The following is a 25,049-nucleotide window of genomic DNA, read 5'->3' on the forward strand; positions in this document are numbered from 1 at the left end:
GTGTTTCCCTCTGGAGGTTGCGAGTATGGGTAGTGCGCCAGGGCTGGGGGTTAGGGGGTCGGTTGCGGCGGAATATTGGTGGAGCAGCTCTCTCTAGGGCTGATGAGAGCATTTGGTGATACTGAGCTGCAGCAAGATTAGGACAGGTTAGGGTGGGGAGAGTGGAGGAAAATTGTAAAATGGCCAATTTTTAAATATCACTTATTTTAGCTGTCTTCTAAACAACAATACAAATAATATGTTGTCAGTGCGCTAGTTGCACACACAAAATGCCCTAACTTATATGTAATCACAGCACATAATGTTCACTTGAATCATTTATATGCTGTTGCCAAGGCAGCACAGGACTAAAAGTAACTGTAATTAACTGTATGCTTGGTCAACATTTTTTGTCATTTAAACCCCTCCATCTGTAACATGTCAGCCACCACTCAGTCTATCAAACTTTGCATTCCTCATATCCTGTAATATGTACTGTCAGCCATCCCTCCATCCTTCTAAAAGGGAATCATAAGTAAAAAAAAAAATAAAACTTACCTGGGGCTTCTTTCAGCCCCCTGAACTCCTACTGTGCTCACAACATCCTCCTGATCCCCTCTGGGCAGCAGCGGGGACCCCCACAAAGCTGGGCTGTCATCACTAGTAAGCAGCCACTGCGCACTCTGTTCGCGCTCACCTACCCTGGAGCATTCTGCGAAGTACATGTAATTCACTACTGCACATGGGCAGAATGCTCCCAGCGACAGGGGAGCGCGACAAGGGTGTGTGCGGCTCAAGGCCATGCGTGGGCAGTAGCGGCCAGCAGGTGGTGAAAGCCCAGCTTTGCGGGGGCCGCTGCCACTGCCCAGAGGGTATCAGGACCCAGTAGGAATCCAGGGGCTGGAGTCCCCATGTAAGTTGAATTTTTGTTATTCTTTTTTTTTTTTTTACTTACCATAAGTTTCCATTTAATAGGTGAGGTTAATAAGTCTTTTTAAAGCAGAAAAGGAGAGAAACCGAGAGCCCAATATGGTGTAGTATGTATTGACCAAGGGAGGAAATATGATAAGTAAGTAATATACTCACAAACGTGGGTTACCGCTCAGGCAACCACTGTATAGGCAGGTGGGGAGATTAGACCTGTCCCCACTCTGAAGGAAGAAAGAGGGTTTGTCACCCTTCCACCCAGGGTGGTAATCTCGATTGTAAGATGTACAGAGGCGCCAAATAGGATAAAAGGTATTTAAAAAGTTTAAAAAATCCGGGTGGCGGCGGTGGACCAGCCACTCAAAAATGGACTTTGAAACGTCAATTAGGAACAAATAATTTATTCACATACTCCAATGAACAGTATCGCAACGTGTTTCACGGGCATAATCCCGCTTCATCAGGCATTCAACAGTAGGAGTAATACACTAAAAAATGACAGAGATAAAAAGGTACATCAAAGTGCTGCACAAGTTAAGTGTTATCTATGTAAATAGTATAATGCATCACATGTAGTGTGCAACCGCCTTAATCCATCAGGTGAACCTTATGGTGACCATTGCATAATATGGTGGTGAGTGGTTGGTATACTTATATATGCAACACAGAAGGTGTGATGAATAAGTTGGTATTTTGAGATCCAATTCTACTATATGCCATACCTCTGTATAGTGGGTAGTGTGATTTCTGAGCGAGTGAAAGTGCTGGGAAAAAAAGGGGGGAAAAATCCTATTCATAAGCAAGGGGGTGCTTTATTAGACCTAAGAGGCAGGGCTGTGGGGGAATGGGGGAGTGAGGAGGTAGAAATGGGGAAACAGTATATATGCGGAATGGGTATGAGGAAGAGCGCATGAGCAGTGTGTGTATAAATATTACAATAGAGAAAAAGGTGAAAAAATTATAAGACAATAATGACAGCGTTTACCTTAAACAGGTCCAGTGTACGCTTGGCACCTCTGTGTCTTGGTGTCAGCGTCGGATCTTTAAATAGAACTGCACGAGTGATAGACGGGGTGGGCTGGTCTAGAGGGGGTGTGTGGGGATGCGGGGGGTAGTGTCCAATGGCTGTCTCTGATGAGGGGGGTATGGCCAATGGGAACCTGTGTTGGGCGGGGTTCTGGGGTCTGTATTTGCCGCTATTGGTTGGACCCTACGTGAGGGAATAGGCGGCAAAGATGCGGGGGGCGGTGTGTAGTGTATGCGGCGTCATCTGGAGTAATGGCGCCTGCATGGAGCCTGTATGCGTCTACACGTATTTTGGGACGCATGCGCAGACCGCAGTAGCGCGCACACGTGTCATTAAAGCACGCAGGGCGCGTTATGGGCATAGTGCGCATGCCCATTTTAAAGCATGTGAGGTCATATAATAAAGTGCTGATGTGCTTCAAGGACAACTGAAGTTAGTGGGGTATGAAGACTGCCATATTTCCTTTTAAACAATGCAAACTACCTGACTGCAATGCTGCTGATCATACTTTTTAGCCAAAGACCCTGAACAAGAAAGCAGATCAGATGTTTCTGATTGTTTCAAGTGTGAGATTCAGACACTACTGATGCATAAAATATTAGCAGGATGCCAGGCAACTGGTATTATTTAAAAGAAAATAAATATGGCAGCGGCCCTATTCTTCTCACTTCAGATGTCCTCCAGGTGTGTGCGTGTGTGTGTTTGTGTGTGTGTATATACACTCACCTAAAGGATTATTAGGAACACCATACTAATACAGTGTTCCCCTTTCCCCTTCAGAACTGCCTTAATTCTACGTGACATTGATTCAACAAGGTGCTGAAAGCATTCTTTAGAAATGTTGGCCCATATTGATAGGATAGCATCTTGCAGTTGATGGAGATTTGTGGGTTGCACATCCAGGGCACGAAGCTCCCGTTCCATCATATCCCAAAGATGCTCTATTGGGTTGAGATCTGGTGACTGTGGGGGCCATTTTAGTACAGTGAACTCATTGTCATGTTCAAGAAACCAATTTGAAATGATTCGAGCTTTGTGACATGGTGCATTATCCTGCTGGAAATAGCCATCAAAGGATGGGTACATGGTGGTCATGAAGGGATGGACATGGTCAGAAACAATGCTCAGGTAGCCCATGGCATTTAAATGATGCCCAATTGGCACTAAGGGGCCTAAAGTGTGCCAAGAAAACATCCCCCACACCATTACACCACCACCACCTCCAGCCTGCACAGTGGTAACAAGGCATGATGGATCCATGTTCTCATTCTGTTTACGCCAAATTCTGACTCTATCGAGACTCATCAGACCAGGCAACATTTTTCCAGTTTTCAACTCGTGCAAATTGTGCAAATTGTAGCCTCTTTTTCCTATTTGTAGTGGAGATGAGTGGTACCTGGTGGGGTCTTCTGCTGTTGTAGCCCATCCGCCTCAAGGATGTGCGTGTTGTGGCTTCTTAAGTTCTTTGCCACATACCTCGGTTGTAATTTCAGTCAACATTGCTCTTCTATCAGCTTGAATCAGTCGCCCATTCTCCTCTGACCTCTAGCATCAACAAGGCATTTTCGCCCACAGGACTGCCACATACTGGATGTTTTCCCTTTTTACACCATTCTTTGTAAATCCTAGAAATGGTTGTGTGTGAAAATGCCAGTAACTGAGCAGATTGTGAACTACTCAGACCGGCCCGTCTGGCACCAACAACCATGACACGCTCAAAATTGCTTAAATCCCCTTTCTTTCCCATTCTGACAGTCAGTTTGGAGTTCAGGAGATTGTCTTGACCAAGACCACTCCCCTAAATGCATTGACACAACTGCCATGTGATTAGTTGATTAGATAATTGCATTAATGAGAAATTGAACAGGTGTTCCTAATAATCCTGAAAGAGACTCTGTAACAAAATGTTGAGCCTTATTTCTTCTATCCTATAAGTTCATATAGCTGTTCTAATGTGTCCTGTCTTACTGCAGCTTTCCTAGTTGCACAGTGGCTGTGTTATCTCTGTTATATGATCTAATCTTCTCTCCTCTGTCGGGTCTGTTGGGCTCAGGCAGTCAGACTGGAATGTGCTGTGCTGCTTGTGATTAGATAGAAGCTATACACACCCTCTTCAGGCCCCCTGCACACTCTGTATGACTCACACACTGAGCTACTCTCAGCCTATCACTTGCTATGTCTTTTGTTTGTAAACACTGCATAAAAATGGCAATTACAAGCCAGGATTGCAGCAGGGAGTGGCAAAAACAGCACAGAGGGGCCCAGGAGAACATAATGAATATAATGGTATGCTAGCTTGCTTTAGCCTAGTACACACATGCAGTAAAAGCAGGCTTTTATTATAATTCCATTAAAAAACGAAGCAGGCGACCACAGCAATGGTCAGTCAGGAGAGAGGGTAGCAAGCATGAAAAAGACGTCTACAGCTGTTTCGCACTCAACACGGAGTGCTTCATCAGGTCCTGATGAAGCACTCCGTGTTGAGTGCGAAACAGCTGTAGACGTCTTTTTCATGCTTGCTACCCTCTCTCCTGACTGACCATTGCTGTGGTCGCCTGCTTTGTTTTTTAATGGAATTATAATAAAAGCCTGCTTTTACTGGATGTGCCTAGCCGCTTTGTGCCTCTACACTGTTTTGACTTGCTGGAACTTGTTTTGGCCTGGAGCACTCCGGAGTATTATCTGGCTTTTGGTCTTGTGCACCTCCCCCTCTACCTATTGACTAGTACACACATGCAATTGTAATTTTTTTTTTTGTATCATATTAGTAATTCATAATTTACAAATATTTTACAATAATAATTTACAATAATAAAATAATTTACAAATATTATGTATTCATATTAATACATCTTCATATATAAGTATTACTTATTATTGTAATTGTAATCATTGGATTGGCCAATTTTACCACTACCATGTAGTTATCTACCAATGTATTGATTGCATTCAACATCTGTTGGCCCTCATACTACATGGAGGTGGTAAAATTGGTCAGTGATTGGCAAATCAAAATTAGATGTGTGTATGCACCTTTTGCCAGATTTGCTTTAGCAAATGGTTAACCGATAAGGTGCCCAGAGTAATTTTACATTGTGGGCAAAAAGTGAAGAGCGATTGCAAAGCTGACCTTGTAACAGTGACTGGGTTTGTAATGACCTTGCAGCTGGCAGAGCAAAGAATTCTGGAAGGAAGATATGGTGGCTGGCAATTCCAAAAACTATAAGATGTCACTAGCATAAATTAACCATTGCATACATTTATACTGCATTTCCTATGAAGTAAAGTCCTGTACAACAAAAGCCAAGAAAATGCTGCAGAACATTTAACTAGGAGGCTGCTGGAAAATGATAAGCAGATTGCTTCAACAGCTGCAGTTTAGCTGAAGATGAATTAGTATGGGCAGCATGAGAAAAGATTTGAAGCCAGGGTTATATTTAAGGCTACAGCGTTAATTTAAAGCCAGACTTTATAGTTTATAAATAATATAGTTATAAGTATAGAATTTTAATAGCATAGTAAACAAGTACAAGTAAGCAAGTACTAAAATATTTCTTGTGCAAAATGAGCATCTGCACCTAAAATCTTCTTATCCAAAATATGTGACCTGAGTCAAAATAATAATAATGCTAAAAATAATAATTAATTAAAAAGAAAAAAAAATCATAAAAAGCTGCATTTTGATTTGTGTTGTCACGGTGCTCAGACTGAAAAGGGGTGGGGCACAGACTGAGTTGTCTGAGGAGTTTACTTCATGGAGCTCTAGAAGTCTGTGCTGTAGGAAACGGCTGGTGAACAAGATAATCGAGCTTATTCACAAATAAAAACAATATTATTGGCTAGAAGGATGCACGGAACTAGAATCTATATATATACATACACACACACATACGCAACTCTGACACCTCTCTCTCTCTCTCTCTCTCTCTCTCTCTCTCTCTCTATATATATATATATATATATATATATATATAGAGGTGTCAGAGTTGCAAGAAGGGAATGGGGAACAGTTTGTTAATGATTACCACTATTCAAACTATCTATAGAAGTGATTTTTATGAGCACAGGGCACATAGAAAGCTAATACTGTAGTTAAGGGCCAGCCCTTCAGGGCCCCTCTGGCCCAAGGGCCCCGATGCAGTCGCTACCTCCGCAACCCCTATTGCTACGCCCCTGTTTTATATATATATATATAGATATATATATATAGATATATATATATATGTATATATATATATATATATATATATATATATATATGTATATATATATATATATATATATATATATATATATATATATATATATATATATATATATATATATATATATATATATATATATATATACATTTAAGGAAAGGTGGGGGAAAGGCTGCGCATCCCTAAACACATGTTGCAATTGAATGGTTAATCGCACAGGCATACACCGCCTCTGCCAGACTGAAAAATGCATGCCCTGCATCCAAGACAAGTGCTAACATTTATTAAACTAGGAGGAACTTTAGCTTCCAATATGGTTTGCATGCAAAGTATATTATACTAGACACTTGCGCCATGGTGAGGCAAACCTCCGGGAAAGTGACCTAACCTAAATTTAAAACCTTGGGAGCAGCTAAGCAAAAAAATTGTGTAACTTACATTTGGTTGAACAGCGAGGAGAACGCCAGCGCATACCACTAAGGCTGCATCTAAAATGACCACCAGCTCAGTGTGAAGCACCTAAATAGATTTTCTGCACACTTCGCATTCAATTCAGATGCAAATCATATGCAAATCTGCTACTACTAATCATGGAAACAGGAAACTCAGGAGGAGGGGCTGGGAGCAGCTAACCTGACAGTTACATAGTTACAAAGTTAAGGAAAGGTGGGGGGAAAGGCTGCACATCCCTAAACACATGTTGCAATTGAATGGTTAATCGCACAGGCATACACTGCCTCTGCCAGACTGAAAAATGCATGCCCTGCATCCAAGACAAGTGCTAACATTTATTAAACTAGGGGGAACTTTAGCTTCCAATATGGTTTGCATGCAAAGTATATTATACTAGACACTTGCGCCACGGTGAGGCAAACCTCCGGGCAAGTGACCTAACCTAAATTTAAAACCTTGGGAGCAGCTAAGCAAAAAAAAATGTGTAACTTACATTTGGTTGAACAGTGAGGAGAACGCCAGCGCATACCACTAAGGCTGCATCTGAAATGACCACCAGCTCAGTGTGAAGCACCTAAATAGATTTTCTGCACACTTACCATTCAATTCAGATGCAAATCATATGCAAATCTGCTACTACTTATCATGCAAACAGGAAACTCAGGAGGAGGGGCTGGGAGCAGCTAACCTGACAGTTACATAGTTACAAAGTTAAGGAAAGGTAGGGGGAAAGGCTGCGCATCCCTAAACACATGTTGCAATTGAATGGTTAATCACACAGGCATACACGCCTCTGCCAGACTGAAAAATGCATGCCCTGCATCCAAGGCAAGTGCTAACATTTATTAATCTAGGAGGAACTTTAGCTTACAATATGGTTTGCATGCAATGTATATTATAATATTATACTAGACACTTGCGCCACGGTGAGGCAAACCTCCGGGCAAGTGACCTAACCTAAATTTAAAACCTTGGGAGCAGCTAAGCAAAAAAAAATGTGTAACTTACATTTGGTTGAACAGTGAGGAGAACGCCAGCGCATACCACTAAGGCTGCATCTGAAATGACCACCAGCTCAGTGTGAAGCACCTAAATAGATTTTCTGCACACTTACCATTCAATTCAGATGCAAATCATATGCAAATCTGCTACTACTTATCATGCAAACAGGAAACTCAGGAGGAGGGGCTGGGAGCAGCTAACCTGACAGTGACAGTTACATAGTTACAAAGTTAAGGAAAGGTAGGGGGAAAGGCTGCGCATCCCTAAACACATGTTGCAATTGAATGGTTAATCGCACAGGCATACACGCCTCTGCCAGACTGAAAAATGCATGCCCTGCATCCAAGGCAAGTGCTAACATTTATTAATCTAGGAGGAACTTTAGCTTCCAATATGGTTTGCATGCAATGTATATTATAATATTATACTAGACACTTGCGCGACGGTGAGGCAAACCTCCGGGAAAGTGACCTAACCTACATTTAAAACCTTGGGAGCAGCTAAGCAAAAAAATTGTGTAACTTACATTTGGTTGAACAGTGAGGAGAACGCCAGCGCATACCACTAAGGCTGCATCTGAAATGACCACCAGCTCAGTGTGAAGCACCTAAATAGATTTTCTGCACACTTACCATTCAATTCAGATGCAAATCATATGCAAATCTGCTACTACTTATCATGCAAACAGGAAACTCAGGAGGAGGGGCTGGGAGCAGCTAACCTGACAGTTACATAGTTACAAACTTAAGGAAAGGTGGGGGGAAAGGCTGCGGATCCCTAAACACATGTTGCAATTGAATGGTTAATCGCACAGGCATACACCACCTCTGCCAGACTGAAAAATGCATGCCCTGCATCCAAGACAAGTGCTAACATTTATTAAACTAGGAGGAACTTTAGCTTCCAATATGGTTTGCATGCAAAGTATATTATACTAGACACTTGCGCCACGGTGAGGCAAACCTCTGGGCAAGTGACCTAACCTAAATTTAAAACCTTGGGAGCAGCTGAGCAAAAAAAAAATTTGTAACTTACATTTGGTTGAACAGCGAGGAGAACGCCAGCGCATACCACTAAGGCTGCATCTGAAATGACCACCAGCTCAGTGTGAAGCACCTAAATAGATTTTCTGCACACTTGTGTATGCCTGTGCGATTAACCATTGAATTGCAACATGTGTTTAGGGATGCGCAGCCTTTCCCCCCACCTTTCCTTAACTTTGTAACTATGTAACTGTCAGGTTAGCTGCTCCCAGCCCCTCCTCCTGAGTTTCCTGTTTGCATGATAAGTAGTAGCAAATTTGCATATGATTTGCATCTGAATTGAATGCGAAGTGTGCCGAAAATCTATTTAGGTGCTTCAGAGAGCTGAAAACATTTACAAATGGCCTTGTAGCCCTTTCCTGACTTGTGAGCAGTCACAATGCGCAGCCACAGGTCCTCACTGATCTCCTTTGTCTTAGCCATGACTGTCTACCAACCAACTGCAGAGAGCTGCTGTTTTTCACCTGTTGAGTTGATTAAAACCGCTGTTCCCAATTAATGAGGGTAATTAGGATGCTGTAGAACAGCTTGGACTATTTGGAATGTTATTGAACTTTAGATTTTTTCCCCAGACTGTGACAGTTTGTGAAGGGTATGATTAATTTTAGACTGGACACTTTTTGCTCAATTTTAAATAAAAGCTGAGAAATGTTTTTTTTTTTCACAATAATGCATATTGTACATTGTCTTATTATCTTTTGGGAAACACCTATGTCATTTACCCATTTACCATCAAAAAAGTACTTGCTGTTTGAATAAAAGTAACTTTAAGTCAAAATTTGCCAGGGGTATGAATAATTATGGGCAGCACTGTATATATACAGTGGGATGCGAAAGTTTGGGCAACCTTGTTAATCGTCATGATTTTCCTGTGTAAATTGTTGGTTCCAATGAGAGTCTGGATTCTGGTTGAAGGTATTTTGGACCATTCCTCTTTACAAAACATCTCTATTTCATTCAGGTTTGATGGCTTCCGAGCATGGACAGCTCTCTTTAATTCACACCACAGATTTACAATTATATTCAGGTCTGGGGACTGAGATGGTCATTCCAGAAAGTTGTACTTGTTCCTCTGCATTAATGCCTTAGTGGATTTAGAGAAGTGTTTAGGGTCATTGGCCTCAATTCACTAAACTTATCTCCTGTCTTTAATAACTCTTCTAGAGTTGTTACCATGGTGATAAGGCATGTAGTATTAAGGAAACATTTTACCTCAGGCAAGCCTAAAGTTAACTCTTCTGTCTTTAAATTAACTCTCCAATCCTTAAAATAACTCCAGAGTTAAAGACAAGCTGTTAATTAGCTGCATGTGAAATTAACTACAGAGGAGGTAAATTAACTACAGAGGAGGTAAATTAACTACAGAGGAGGTAAATTAACTACAGGAGAGGTAACTTAAGGAATGAAGAGGTAAGATAACTCTCTCACGTGTGGAGGTAAGTTTTCTCTTGCCTTATTATCTCTAGCATGATCTTAGTGAATTGAGGCCATTGTCTTGTTAAAAGATCCAGCCTCAGAGCAGCTTCAGCTTTGTCACTGATTCCTGGACATTGGTCTCCAGAATCTGCTGATAATGAGTGGAATCCATGCATCCCTCAACTTTGACAAGATTCCCAGTCCCTGCACTGGACACACAGCCCCACAGTATGATGGAATCACCACCATATTTTACTGTAGGTAGCAGGTTTTTTTCTTGCAATCCTGTGTTGTTTTTCCTCCATGCATAACGCCCCTTGTTATGCCCAAATAAATAAATTTTAGTTTCATCAGTCCACAGCACCATATTCCAAAATAAAGCTGGCTTGTCCAAATGTGCTTTAGCATACCTCAAACGGCTCTGTTTGTGCTGTGGGCGGAGAAAACGCTTCCTCAGCAGTGTTGCTCGAATGCACTGAAATTCGATTCGAGTACATTCGAATCCGGGTCCGGGTCAAATCCGGATTCGGCCCTGATTGCGACCATAGAATTCAATTCGAATTCAAACTCGAGCCGTGATCACAAATAGAATCCGGATAACGAGTCGTGATCACGAATTCCAATGGCCTTAAAGCATTTCTTTTAAAGGGAAACCACAATTAAATATATGTGTAATTAAAAAAAATAAAAAAAAATTGATGGAAAACTGTTTTTTCTGTATTTTCTTCTCCTCCTCCTCCTCTTCCTCCTCCTTCTTCTTCTTCTTCTTCTTTTTTTTTGTTTTGTTTTTTCTTCCGCTTGTCTCCAACTTAATGTTTTTCCCTTACAGAACTGTTTAATGTTTTTCTTCAACAGCATAGCTAAATTTGTGGTGTTATAGCTAGTGGTGCATGGCAGCAGCGCATAACTCTGTGGACCCTGGCAGTGGAAGCACCGACAGCAGGAGGTTAAAGTAGCAGCAGGAGGAGGAGGAGTGATGTGTGGCAGCATACAATGTAGTAGGCCGTGGCACTTAGCGTTGGTACCATGGCTGTAATAAACACAGTACAGAAGGAGGTTCCAGACAGCAGTCGTGAAGCCCACATTGTGTCCAATACACAACTGAGACTGCACAATTTTAAACACAGACACCTCAAAAAAAAATTTTACCAAAAAAATGTAGCTATTGTAGTGGCATATTAGCTAGTGGCGCATGGCAGCAGCGCATAATTCATTGGACCCTGGTGGTGGGAACACAGACAACAGGAGGTTAAATACAGCAGCAGGAGGAGGAAAAGGAGGAGTGACGTGTGGCAGCAGGCAATGTAACGGGCCATGGCACCTTGCGTTGGTACCACGGCTGTAAATATACACCAGCAGCAGGAGGTTCCAGAGAGCAGTCGTGAAGCCCACATTGAGCCTGATTCACCAAGCGGTGCAAAGTGTTTGCACGCTGGTGAAAAGGCCCTTATCACGCCTAAACTCACTTTAGGCATGATAAGAAGAAACTCGCGCGAAGTTACCGCGCGTACGCGCGTAAGTGCGCGCGCAGCACCCGACGCTTCGCGCGAAGCTCCCATTAAGCCCTATGGGACTTTGCGCGTGCGCTCACGCGCATACGCGCGAACGCGCGTACGCGCGGTAACTTCGCGCGAAGAGCAGGAAAAAGCGGTGATAACTCAGTGGTGAAAAGGTCATCACGCCTAAAGTCTTTTAGGCGTGATAACTGGGTTATCACCGCTTTGTGAATCAAGCCCATTGTGTCCAATACACAACTGGGATAGCACAGTTTTCAACCCAGACACCTCAGATTTTTTTTGTTTTTTACAATATATAATACAACAATATATATTTACAACAATATATAGCTATTGTAGTGGCGTAATAGCTAGTGGCGCATAACTCTGTGGACCCTGGCGGTGGGAGCACAGACCACAGGAAGTTAAAGTAGCAGCAGCAGGAGGATGAGGAGGAGTGACGTGTGGCAGCATAAAATGTAATAGGCCATGGCACTTAGCAGTGGTACCACGGCTATAATAAGAAACATACAGCAGGAGGTTCCAGACACCAGTCTTGAAGCCTACATTGTGTCCAATACACAACTGGGACAGCACAGTTTTCAACCCAGACACCTCAGAATTTTTTTTTGACCAAAAAATGTAGCTATTGTAGTGGTGTAATAGCTAGTGGCGCATGGCAGCATTGCATAACTCTGTGGACCCTGGCGGTGGGAACACAGACAGCAGGGGGTTAAATACAGCAGGAGGAGGAGTGATGTTTGGCAGCAGGCAATGTAACGGGCCATGGCACCTAGCGTTGGTACCACGGCTGTAAATAAACACCAACAGCAGGAGGTTCCAGACAGCAGTCATGAAGCCCACATTGTGTCCAATACACAACTGGGACAGCACAGTTTTCAACCCAGACACTTTTTTTATATACAACAATATATAGCTATTGTAGTGGCATAATAGCTAGTGGACAGACAAGAGCGTTTCTCGGTGACTACGTCACCGGCCGCTCTGGAGTACCTCTCGGACAGCATGCTGGAAGGCAGTCACAGATCACAACAGATGCTGGCATGTAAAGTAACTAACATAGTACTGAAGCTAATAAACTCACAGACTAACAGTAGAAATTAACTTAACTAGTACTAGTACACAACTAACTATAATCCCTAACCTACCTAAGCTAGTAGGCTAAGGCTACCTAGGCTAGCAGGCCCTAGCCTGCACACAGACATAACACTAGCCTAGCACAGTATACAGTATATACACTACACTAGCTGACTGAACTATAACAATCAAATCACTATCTAACTATAAATCAATATAATCAATGTGTGCAGAATGTGTGTAGGATGTAAAACGCTGGGTAAACAGTGAGAAAAGCACTTGCTAAGACATGCAGCAGCACTGGAGATGCTCTCAGTACCACACAGTCACACAGCAAGGACACACTCCCTAAGATGGCCACTGCCTTATATAGAGGAGGGAAGGGCCAGGCTCCCCTCCTCTGATTGGTTGCTAGGGCCTTGGCTGGGGGCCTTCTGATTGGCCCAATGACATCATACCTTGGATACCAAAAGCTGAATTCGTGATCACGGGTTAACACTTGTGATCACGGCAGAATTCGAGAGTGACTATTCAGGTACCTTCGACTTTGAATTCGAGATCGGTACTGAACTTCGACTTCGAATTCGAGTCTGCTCTGGATACATGAAAAACAACCCGTGATCACGGGTAAATTCAAATTCATCCTGATGAGCACCACTGAGGCATCACTCTCACATACAGCCTTTCCTTGTGTAAAGTGCGCCAAATAGTTGAACGATGCACAATGACTCCATCTGCAGCAAAATGATGTTGTATGTGTTTGGTGCTGGTTTATGGGTTGACTCTACCTGTTCTCACCATTTGTTGCTTTTGTCTATCCGAGATTTTTCTTGGTCTGCCACTAAGAACTTTAACTTGAACTGAGCCTGTGGTCTTCCATTTCCTCAATACGTTCCTAACTGTGGAAACAGACAGCTGAAATCTCTGAGACAGCTTTCTGTATCATTCCCCTAAACCATTATGGTGAACAATCTTTGTCTTCCAGTTATTTGAGAGTTATTTTGAGACCCCCATGTTGCTACTCTTCAGAGGAAATTAAAAGAGGAGGGAAACTTACAATTGACCCCCTTAAATACTCTATCTCATAATTGGATTCACCTGTGTATGTAGGTCAGGGGTCACTGAGATTACCAAGCCAATTTGAATTCCAATAATTAGTTCTAAAGGTTTTGGAATCAATAAGATGACAACAGTGCCCAAATTTATGCACCTGCCTAATTTTATATAAACATTTATTGTGCACTTTCTGTAAATCCAATAAACTTCATTTCAATTCTTAAATATCACTGTGTGCGTCTCCTATATGATATATTTAACTGACTTTTGTATCGTAACAACCAATGATTTATAAAGGAAAATGATGACGATTAACAAGGTTGCCCAAACTTTTGCATCCCATATATAATTTTTTTTTTTTTATTTGCCTAGAACTGTGTTTTGGGTGATACTGGAAAAAAGGAAACATGCAGGCTCTTGTTTGCTTTTAATGTGGGAACTCCTGGGTTTCCATCTTAATAATGATGTCATGTTACTTCTTAGTGAGCCCCTCACTTAAAGTCAGAATGCTGGAATAAATTGTCAGACTAGATTGCACTCTAAACCACTAGATTTCACAATTTCTCTGGGATTGGGACTATTTCCCCAACACCAGCACCACGTTGCTGAACATGGAAAAAAAAAATGAAGTTGCAACATTATAAAAGTGGATTCAGAATCACGTGAGACTGTGAGTCTAGATGAGAAATGGTTAAATAACACCTGATGTGAGAAAAGTACATAAGCTGCATGGTCCTCATAAGTGCATGGCAGGGATATTGATATGGCTCTATAGGATAGGACCAGTACTACAGAGTACACACAGGAAGCTCATGGTGACCCAGAACCACTAGGAGAGTAAAAGGAAGTAAAATGACCTCTCTTACCCCCCAAAAAGTGATGTTAAATATAAATTTTGCCTTTTTATAACAGAAGGTATTTGTTACTACTCAGCTTTAAGTGAGCAAGTGAGCAAGTATAGTTTTCCATGGTGCACGACTCCAGATTATGCCAATCGTCTTTTCCTGTTCCTAAAAGCCTGGCACACATCCAGAAATATTGTTTTATAGTGAGCTTATAGCTTATACATTTTACAAAGCCACCAATCCAACATACATATCACTGTGTCAGACTTTATGGTCTGGTTTGGGTTGAAATGGTGTAAGGTTTGGATTGATATGGCTCTATGACATAGGGCTTGGGCCAGTACTACAGAGTACTAAGAGAGCTCATGATGATCAGCTACTTACTGTCTTCCACTGTGCCATATTGTCTATCTGCTTACAACCCATGTCACTCTGCAAAATCTCTGGAGGGAGGGGCGGATGGTATAGGCTTTTGGCTGGGGCTTGGTCAGAAGTGGGAAATGATTTTGCAGGGGGCCCAGCTGGATCAGTTCTGCTGGGGGGGCTCACAGACCTCTAGGCACTTACAACCCTCCTATGTATTACCCGTGGTCCTACCACTAGCATCCTTACTAGCAGGACATGCATTGCAGATAAGCATGCCAGAAAAGGGGCTGCCACCCCAAGAATGGAAAACAACTCACAGTTTATCTTTACTTATTGGTTTTATCTCATGAATTGTATATCCTTAGCTGTTTATTTCATTATTCATCACATTTTAACTGTTTTAACTTTATCTCTCTCTATAGTTGATATGAAAAATAAAGAAGGTAGTATAATGCTTGACATACATTTTGTGAATCAGCCCCATAGAAACTTAAAGTCATTGGGATGGGAACAGCTGTATAAAAAAGAAACCAGATACTTACCTAAGGAGAGGGAAGGCTAATGATCCTTCCCTCTCCTCTGCCGATGCCCTCGGTGCAGCGCTGGCTCCCCCGTTCAAATTCCCAGCTGCGGGGGACTTTGGAAGTCTTCGGGAGCCGAGTCCTCCTACAGACATGCTTCATACTGCGCATGCGCAGTATGGAGTACTTGGGCTCCCGAAGACTTTCCAAGTCACCTTCGCCGGTGGAAGGAGCAGTATTTGACCAATTTAGTCAAATACTGCTCCCGGGGACAGCACAGCACCACGGGCCCCCGGGAGAGGAGAGGGAAGGCTCATTAGGACCCATAGCCTTCCCAGAGTCTTCCCTCTCCTTAGGTAAGTATCTGGTTTCTTTTTTCATAAAGCAGTTCCCAATGGCTTTAAGCCTCGTATGTGGACTGTCACCAGGGAGTACTTGATTCCTCTAGTTAAAGTGTGAGGCCAAGTCACTACAGAATCATCACTAGCTTCCAGGCTAAGGACATGTCCTATCACTATGCAGGGGGGAGGGAGGCTGACAGAGCAGAGCACAGGGAGCATCACAGAGCAAACTGGGTGAGAACAATGCCCTTGGTCAGAACTCGGCTGAGTCGATCCTCCAGGCAGAGCACTCGCCAATAGGCCAAGAGGACCAGAGACCTCTGTGCACGTTAGATATTTGGCAGAGGTAGTCGTTATCAGCCACCTTGACCGAGTTTAATCTGGCATATATGTACATAGCTTTAGCAAGCCTTTTATTTGAATTAGAACACAATTAGAACAAGAAACATATCAAATATTAATAAAAAAAAAATGTAACATTTTAACATTAACTACTTCCCTACTAAGGGTTTTTCCCCTTCTGTACCAGAGCAATTTTCACCTGTCAGCACTCCTATTAATTCACGAATAACTTTATAGCTACAACAAAATGATCTATATCTTTTTTTTTTCCGCTACCAATTAGGCTTTCTTTGGGTGGTACCTATTGCTAAGAATTACTTTATTCTAAATGCATTTTAATGAGAACAATGGAAAAAAAAATATTATTTATTAGTTTTTGGCCATTATAGTTTTACAATAAAACATTCTCCTGTGCATAAAACCCACACATTTTATTTGCCCAAATGTCCCGGCTATTACAATGGTTAAAATATTTCCCTAGTACAATGTATGCTGACAATATTGTATTTGGAATTAAGTGTGGTGTTTTTTTCTGTTTTGCATCCGTCACTAATTACAAGCCCATATTTGCAAAAATAACAGTAATATACCCTCATGACATACATATTAAAAAAAAGGGGTCAGTCTCTCTGGTAACCATTCATGTATTTTTTTTAAAACGGTCATATTTTTAATATGCAAATGTTTTAGTTTGGTAACCATGGGGGAGTGGGGGAGGTAAGGGGTTAATTTAATGGTATTTGTATTTTCATTTAAAAATGTATGTAGGTGTAATTTTACTATTTGGCCACAAGATGTCCCCCACCCCTAACTTTTTCTTCCTGTGCATACTGTTAGTACGCTAACAGGAAGTAATGCATGCATGTGTTACTTTCATTTTATAAATGACCACGGTATTTCATTGCGGCTGATGTTTACTGATTACGGGCACTTAGGTCAATGGGGACTGTGTTCCCATTCATAGATCTTCGGGCTAACATGTGGGGACAATAACACTTGCCGGAGCAAGCACACGTTGCGGCCATTCATGGCAATGAAACGAATGTCTACTTCCCTGGGCAGGAACTGAAGTCCTTTGGGGTGTAAATATAATGCCACAAATGGCATAAGTGGTTAAAGGCCACTGTTGTGAAAATATATCAAATGTAAAATGTACACTGCCCACAGAGTAAAATGCATTATAAACCTTTTCCTTATGTTGCGGTCACCTTTTTCCTATGTTGCAGGCGGTAAAAAACGGACAGATTTTTGGACTAGTCCATCTCCTCATGGGACATTCTTAGTATCACCCTTATTCTTTACAAACGCACTGCCTGAAAAGTGTCTATATAAAGATGCTGGCCACCCTCCCTACTTATTTGCACACCATTTTGACAGTTGGGATGAGTAACTGCTGTTAGTAAGTGCTTTTCTAAATAAAGAAACACCTGAGAATCCCCGATGAGAACATGAAGTAGTCCAAAAGCTGTCTGATCTATTAGATCTTATATTAACTACCAAATGTAAGTGACAGCGACATTAGACAAAAAAAAAATTATAATGCATTTTACTCTGGGAGAAATCTAAATTTTATATATATGTACTTCAAATTTTCTAATTTTTGTTCACGATACATGTCCTTTAACCTATGAACAGTAAATGAAAAGGTGCCGGTTTTCAATCCAATTAGGTTAGACACCGTTGGATCCACCTTAAAAACCCAAATTGGTTGCTATAGGTTATTACAGTGTTTATCTTGCTTTTTGCTTTATTGAATACAAATAAAAGTGAAAGGACAAGAAAACACAAAACACAGCTGTTATAGATCAAACCTTCCACAACACACCTAATTCTTTGTAAGAAGAAAGAATGCTGTTCCTTTGTCTGCAAGCCTCCTGCTTGCAGCATGAGTTATGTGTTTGTTTGGAGGGAGGAGTGTTTCTAAGCAGCTCAGGCTTTGTTTGTAGCAATAAGTGGCAGAAAGCATTGCAGCTTGTTATGATTGTTAAGGCATCTTCTCTAATCATTTTTCCTGAATGAAATCACAGCGAATATGAAGCCGAAGATGAAGAGTTGTTAATGTCTCAGATTCAGTAAGTGCTATGTAAAAGTACATTTGAAATGTATTGTTTTTTTTTCAGTCACTCTGCCCTGTTCATGCAGACTGTGCATTGCTCACTTTAGTTCTAATTGATTAAGCTTACTGCTGTGTTAGCTGTTGTTCCGTGGAAAAAGTGTTTTTCATGCATATCTGAAAACGGAATACTTGAGTGCCATAAGTGTGCAGCAACAATGAGAGTATCCAGTACGGCAATATTACAATACTGCATAGAGAACTGTATTATAAATCCACTTCACCATAAGCTGTGCCTCACTTTGTGAAAAAAATGAAATGACTGATCTAGGTTTTTTGTTCTTAAAGAAATATATTAAAGACATAGTGATATTATACCATGAAGTTTTCAATACAATGGATATTGGAGAATGGCTAGAACCTGTCGGGTGTTTGTGCTCCATTAGTGAGATTTTGTTTACTTCCTGTAATTTGTGATACAGCAGGAAGTTAATACAGCAAAGTCTCAGTTTTCTGGAACTCATGCAACTGGAGGTCTCAACTAACCAGCATTCCTGAGGGGATAACGGGGGCTGTACTTTTAGGATTTTTGAAAGGATCTGCAGGCCATTAACCATTTTAGCCACCTGGACGTGATTATCACATGCAGACGGCTGCTGCTGTGCTTCTGCGTGCTCCTTTGCACCCCCGTGCAGGGGCAAATCCAAGATTTTCAAGGGGGGGATTCCTGAAAGCGGCATGTGGGCGTGGCCAAAACATGATGTGCGTGGAGCCAAATACTAGCAGTTTCTAGGCTAAATTGCACCCAGGGCGAGGGCGTAAAATGTGCCCCAATGTGGAGACAGGTATAGGTGCCCACAGTATAGGTAGCCAGCCGAGTATAGGTAGCCCATATAGTTTCCCCCAGTATAGGTTAGATAGGTATATGGCTCCAGTATAGGTTAGATAGGTATATGGCTCCAGTATAGGTTAGATAGGTATATGGCTCCAGTATAGATTAGATAGGTATATGCCCCAGTATAGGTTAGATAGGTATATTCCCCAGTATAGGTTAGATAGGTATATGCCCCAGTATAGGTTAGGTATATGCCCCAGTATAGGTTAGATAGGTATATGCCCCAGTATAGATTAGATAGGTATATGCCCCCAGTATAGATTAGATAGGTATATGCCCCCAGTATAGCTTAGATAGGTATATGCCCCAGTATAGCTTAGATAGGTATATGCCCCAATATAGATTAGATAGGTATATGCCCCCCAGTATAGATTAGATAGGTATATGCCTCCCAGTATAGATTAGATAGGTATATGTCCCCCAGTATAGATTAGATAGGTATATGCCCCCCAGTATAGCTTAGATAGGTATATGCCCCCCAGTATAGCTTAGATAGGTATATGCCCCAGTATAGATTAGATAGGTATATGCCCCCCAGTATAGATTAGATAGGTATATGCCCCCCCAGTATAGATTAGATAGGTATATGTCCCCCAGTATAGATTAGATAGGTATATGTCCCCCAGTATAGATTAGATAGGTATATGCCCCCCAGTATAGATTAGATAGGTATATGCCCCCCAGTATAGATTAGATAGGTATATGCCCCTCAGTATAGCTTAGATAGGTACATGCCCCAGTATAGGTTAGATAGGTATATACCCCCCAGTATAGATTAGATAGGTATATGCCCCCCAGTATAGATTAGATAGGTATATGCCCCTCAGTATAGCTTAGATAGGAACATGCCCCAGTATAGGTTAGATAGGTTTATGCCCCGGAATATGTTGGATAGGTAGGCAGGGGGGGGGGGAGCGGGGAGAGAGGAGTTTCCACTTACCTGCCTTCATCCTGCACGCAGCTTCTATCTTCTGTTTGTCCCGGCGCGCGTCGCATCGTTAAGAGCTCCCCCTGTTATGACATGCGGTACGTCATCACAGGGGGCGCTGTTACCATAGCGACAGACGCCGGGACAGGAAGTACATGGAAGCCGCGCAGGATCCAGGCACCGTAAGTGTCTTCTCTCCCCGCAGCTCTGCCCGCAGCCAGCAGCAACCGACCCGAGGCCCCCCGCAGCGCCGCACACATATCCTTCTGGTCGTGGGGGGGGGGGGGTGTTCCAGACACCCGGAATACCCCCTTCGGTGCGCCAGTGCCGTGCCGCCCCCCAGTAGCCCAGAACATATTTCCCTTTCATTGATCTAAGTCCCCGACAGAAAAACCGTCGGCTTCTTATCAGAGGCCGCCGTCTTTCTGACTAAAAAAAAAATAATTCCTGTCCTCTATATGCTTCCTGGAAGCAAGCATTTCGCTTCCAGGGCTAAAAAAAAAACAACTCACCATGGCCATCTTGTGGCCAAATAGTTAAACTACATCTACATACATTTTTTTTTAAATAAACCCCCATTATTAAATTTAAAATTAACTGTTTACCTCCCACACCAAGAATTACCCAAATAAATGTTTTAATGGAAAAAAAAAAAATACAAAAAAAACATAAATAGTTACCTAAGGATCCTTGGTACGCATATCCACGCCCCTTTAAACTACACGTGCGGATCAGGGGGGTAGATATGCATACTGCTGCCTTACCGTCGCGTTCACGATCCCCGTGCTGTTTACCGTCGATCCACCGTCGCAGCCCCTTCCATCTGTGATCAGGATGTGAGAATCTTTTGATTCTCAATCCCGATCACCGTTCCCGTGTCTTCAGAGAGCTTGTTAACGTCGCAAAAGCTCTCAGACCCGACACTTCTGTGTTTGGCTGTGTTCTATTAATAGAAACACGGTCTCAGTAGCACCATCTTGTGGCCAAAAAGTAAAATACACCTATTTATGCCACTATAAACCCCCATTATTACATTTAAAATTAACTGTTTACCTCCCACACCAAAAATTACCCAAATAAATGTTTTAATGGAAAAAAAACAATAAAAAAAAAAATAGTTACCTAAGGGTTTGAACTTTTTTAACCACTTTAGGATCCTTGGTACGCATATCCACGCCCCTTTAAACTACACATGCGGATCAGGGGGGTAGATATGCGTACTGCTGCCTTACCGTCGCGTTCACGATCCCTGCGCTGTTTACCGTCGATCCACCGTCGCAGCCCCCTCCATCTGTGATCAGGATGTGAGAATCTTTTGATTCTCAATCCTGATCACCGTTCCCGTGTCTTCAGAGAGCTTGTTAACGTCGCATAGCTCTCAGACCCGACACTTCCGTGTTTGGCTGTGTTCTAAGCACCATCTTGTGGCTAAAAAGTAAAATACACCTATTTATGCCACTATACTGTTTTACATAGAAAGTTTATTATTATTATTTTTATTTTATTACTTTTAACCCCTTCCATCCCTGCCCCACAGTTATAGAAATAAAACACTTGTTAAAGGACTTACAAGGTGACATGTGACATGATGAGATAGACATGTGTATGTACAGTGCCTAGCACACAAATAACTAGGCTGTGTTCCTTTTCTTCTTTCTCTGCCTGAAAAAGTTAAACATCAGGTATGCAAGTATCAATTTCTGTCTGGGTCGGGACCGGGTCGGACTGGGTCAGACTATAGCATAACCCTCACTGATAAGTAATTACAGCCATAAAACATGTTTCTGTCAGTAAATGGCTTTTAAGAGCAGAAAAGAGATAAAAAGGGTCAATAATTCATAGATTTTAGCTCTGGCATACTCAATGAAGGTGTCATTGAACAGAGATAATGAAACAGTAAAAACTTAAAAACTAGATTTAAATATAAAATAAAACTGTGGGATATCTAAAAAAGTCATTTTTAGGAGAAGTAGGATAGATATAATTGTTTTTCTCAGAAGTTTATTTTCACCTCGTAAGTCCTTTAAAAAAAAATGTAAAAAAATTACATTATTTAATTTTTTATACAAGGTGTCATTGAGCAGAGATAATGAAAACAGTAAAAACTTAAAAACTAGATTTAAATATAAAATAAAACTGTGGGATATCTAAAAAAGTCATTTTTAGGAGAAGTAGGATAGATATAATTGTTTTTCTCAGAAGTTTATTTTCACCTCGTAAGTCCTTTAAAAAAATGTAAAAAAATTACATTATTTAATTTTTTATACATAAATAGTTACCTTAGGGACTTTTCTAATAAGGATGTCATGAGAGTATATTTTTTCAAAAAAAAGTTCTTGTAATAAGTGAAAAAGTATTAAAATCCCTAAATGAAAAAATGCTCCTTCATTTCCAGATAAAATATTATCACCATACATTGTACTAGGGACACAATTTAAACGTTGTAATAAACCGGACAAATGGGCAAATAAAATGTGTGGGTTTTATGTACCAAAGCACATTTTATTTTAAAACTATAATGGCTGAAAACTGAGAAATAATCATTTTTTTCTTTTTTTCCTTATTATTCCCTTTACAATGCATATAAAATAAAATAATTCAGAGAAAAAACTACCACCCAAAGAAAGCATAATTTGTTGCGAAAAAAAATATATAGATGATTTCAGTGTGACAAGTAACAATAAAGTTATCGCTGAATGAATGGAAGAAGCGCTGAAATGTGAAAGTTGTTTTGGTTTTTAAGGGAAAAAACCTGTGATCCTGAAGTGGTTAATATGCATGTGAAGAGTAGAGTTGGGCCGAACCTCCGATTTTAGGTTCGCGAACCGGGTTCGCGAACTTTCGCGGAAGGTTCGGTTCGCGTTAAAGTTCGCGAACCGCAATAGACTTCAATGGGGATGCGAACTTTGAAAAAAAAAAAAATTATGCTGGCCACAAAAGTGATGGAAAAGATGTTTCAAGGGGTCTAACACCTGGAGGGGGGCATGGCGGAGTGGGATACACGCCAAAAGTCACCGGGAAAAATCTGGATTTGACGCAAAGCAGCGTTTTAAGGGCAGAAATCACATTGAATGCTAAATGACAGGCCTAAAGTGCTTTAAAACATCTTGCATGTGTATACATCAATCAGGGAGTGTAATTAAGGTACTGCTTCACACTGACACACCAAACTCCACTGAACAGAACAGGTATGCAGTGGCGGGTTCACTGAACAGAACAGGTATGCAGTGGCGGGTCCACTGAACAGGTATACAGTGGCGGGTCCACTGAACAGAACAGGTATGCAGTGGCGGGTTCACTAAACAGGTATACAGTGGCGGGTCCACTGAACAGAACAGGTATGCAGTGGTGGGTTCACAGAACAGGTATGCAGTGGCAGGATCAATGAACAGGTATGCAGTGGCAGGATCACTGAACAGGTATGCAGTGGCAGGATCAATGAACAGGTATGCAGTGGCAGGATCAATGAACAGGTATGCAGTGGCAGGATCAATGAACAGGTATGCAGTGGCAGGATCAATGAACAGGTATGCAGTGGCAGGATCAATGAACAGGTATGCAGTGGCAGGATCAATGAACAGGTATGCAGTGGCAGGATCACTGAACAGGTATGCAGTGGCAGGATCAATGAACAGGTATGCAGTGGCAGGATCAATGAACAGGTATGCAGTGGCAGGATCAATGAACAGGTATGCAGTGGCAGGATCAATGAACAGGTATGCAGCCAGGGACAAGCTAAGGCTAACTAATCTTTCCCTATGAGAGACTGCAGTAGCTCGCCCTACTCTAACTAATGCAGGCACACGAGTGGCCACGGCCGCCGCTGCCTGCCTATATAAGGGGGGGTGGGGCTCCAGGGGCTAGTGTAGCCTAATTGGCTACACTGGGCCTGCTGACTGTGATGTAGAGGGTCAAAGTTGACCCTCAGTGCATTATGGGGCGAACCGCAATGGGGCGAACTTTTCCGCAATAAAGTTCGCGTGCGGTACCCGCACGCGAACCACCTAGGTTCGCGCGAACCAGGTTCGCCGGCGAACCGTTCGGCCCAACTCTAGTGAAGAGGGTATATTGTGAACATTTTTTAAATTATAAGCTTATAAATAGTGGACGCAAAACTGAAAAAATGCACCTTCATTTCCAAATAAAATATTGGTGCCATACATTGTGATTAGGGATGCTCATTCGGATTCCGCGGAAATGCAATTTCTGAAATTCCGATCGGAAATTGCATTTCCGCATCGGAATGCGGAAATCAGTAATGCAAGTGCATTAGGCGGATTTTCGAAATTCCGCCCGACTTTAACATCGATTTTCTCAAAAACGATAAGGTCTTTTTGAAAACTTTTTTTGCATCTTCTTCAGGAGATTCTGTTTAATAAACCCTGAAAATTTGGTGTTTCTAGGACTTACGGGGGCTTTGCTATTAACCGCTAAAGTCGGCGGATTTTTACTGTAATGTAAAATGCAGAAAATCTGCATCTGCCTATTTTCTGCATTTACATTACAGTAAATATCCGCCGACTTTAGCGGTTAATAGCAAAGCCACCATAAGTCCTAGAAACACCAAATTTTTAGGGTGTGTTGAACAGAATCTCCTGAAGAAGATGCAAAAAAAAGTTTTCAAAAATACCTTATAATTTTTGAGAAAATCGATGTTAAAGTCGGGCGGAATTTCCGCGATTTCCGGCGGAAATTCCGCATCGGAATGCGGAAATTGGTAGCGGAAAGCGGAATCGGTATTTGGCAATGGCGGAATGCGGATTTACCGCGGAATCGGAAATTGGCATTTCCCGACCATCCCTAATTGTGATAGGGACATCATTTAAATGGTGTAATAACCGGGACAAATGGGTAAAATAAAATAAATAGGTTTTGATTATGGTAGCATGTATTATTTTAATGCTATAATGGCCAAAAACTGAGAAATAATGAATTTTTTCATTTTTTTCTTAATTTTTCTGCGAAAATACATTTAGAAAAAAAATAATTCTTAGCAAAATGTACCACCCAAAGAAAACCTAATTGGTGGCGGAAAAAACAAGTTATAGATCAATTAATT

The 25,049-nt window shown here is 41.7% G+C and overlaps 1 protein-coding gene across 3 annotated transcripts in view; it reads left to right on the top strand.

Moving 5' to 3' along the window:
* Positions 1-17,528: 17,528 nt before the first annotated feature.
* Positions 17,529-25,049, top strand: part of LOC137522765 (uncharacterized) — a 116,480-nt gene continuing 108,959 nt past the window's right edge. For 2 of the 3 annotated variants that reach the window (XM_068242821.1, XM_068242826.1), the window contains exon 1: positions 18,103-18,186. The gene's annotated coding sequence lies outside the window, so the exon portion shown is untranslated. Of the gene's footprint in view, positions 17,617-18,102; positions 18,187-25,049 lie in introns of those variants that run through there. The other variant, XM_068242822.1, reaches the window with a different exon arrangement.

Source organism: Hyperolius riggenbachi, chromosome 6, assembly GCF_040937935.1.
Source record: "Hyperolius riggenbachi isolate aHypRig1 chromosome 6, aHypRig1.pri, whole genome shotgun sequence".
In the NCBI taxonomy this organism is placed as follows: Eukaryota; Metazoa; Chordata; class Amphibia; order Anura; family Hyperoliidae; genus Hyperolius; species Hyperolius riggenbachi.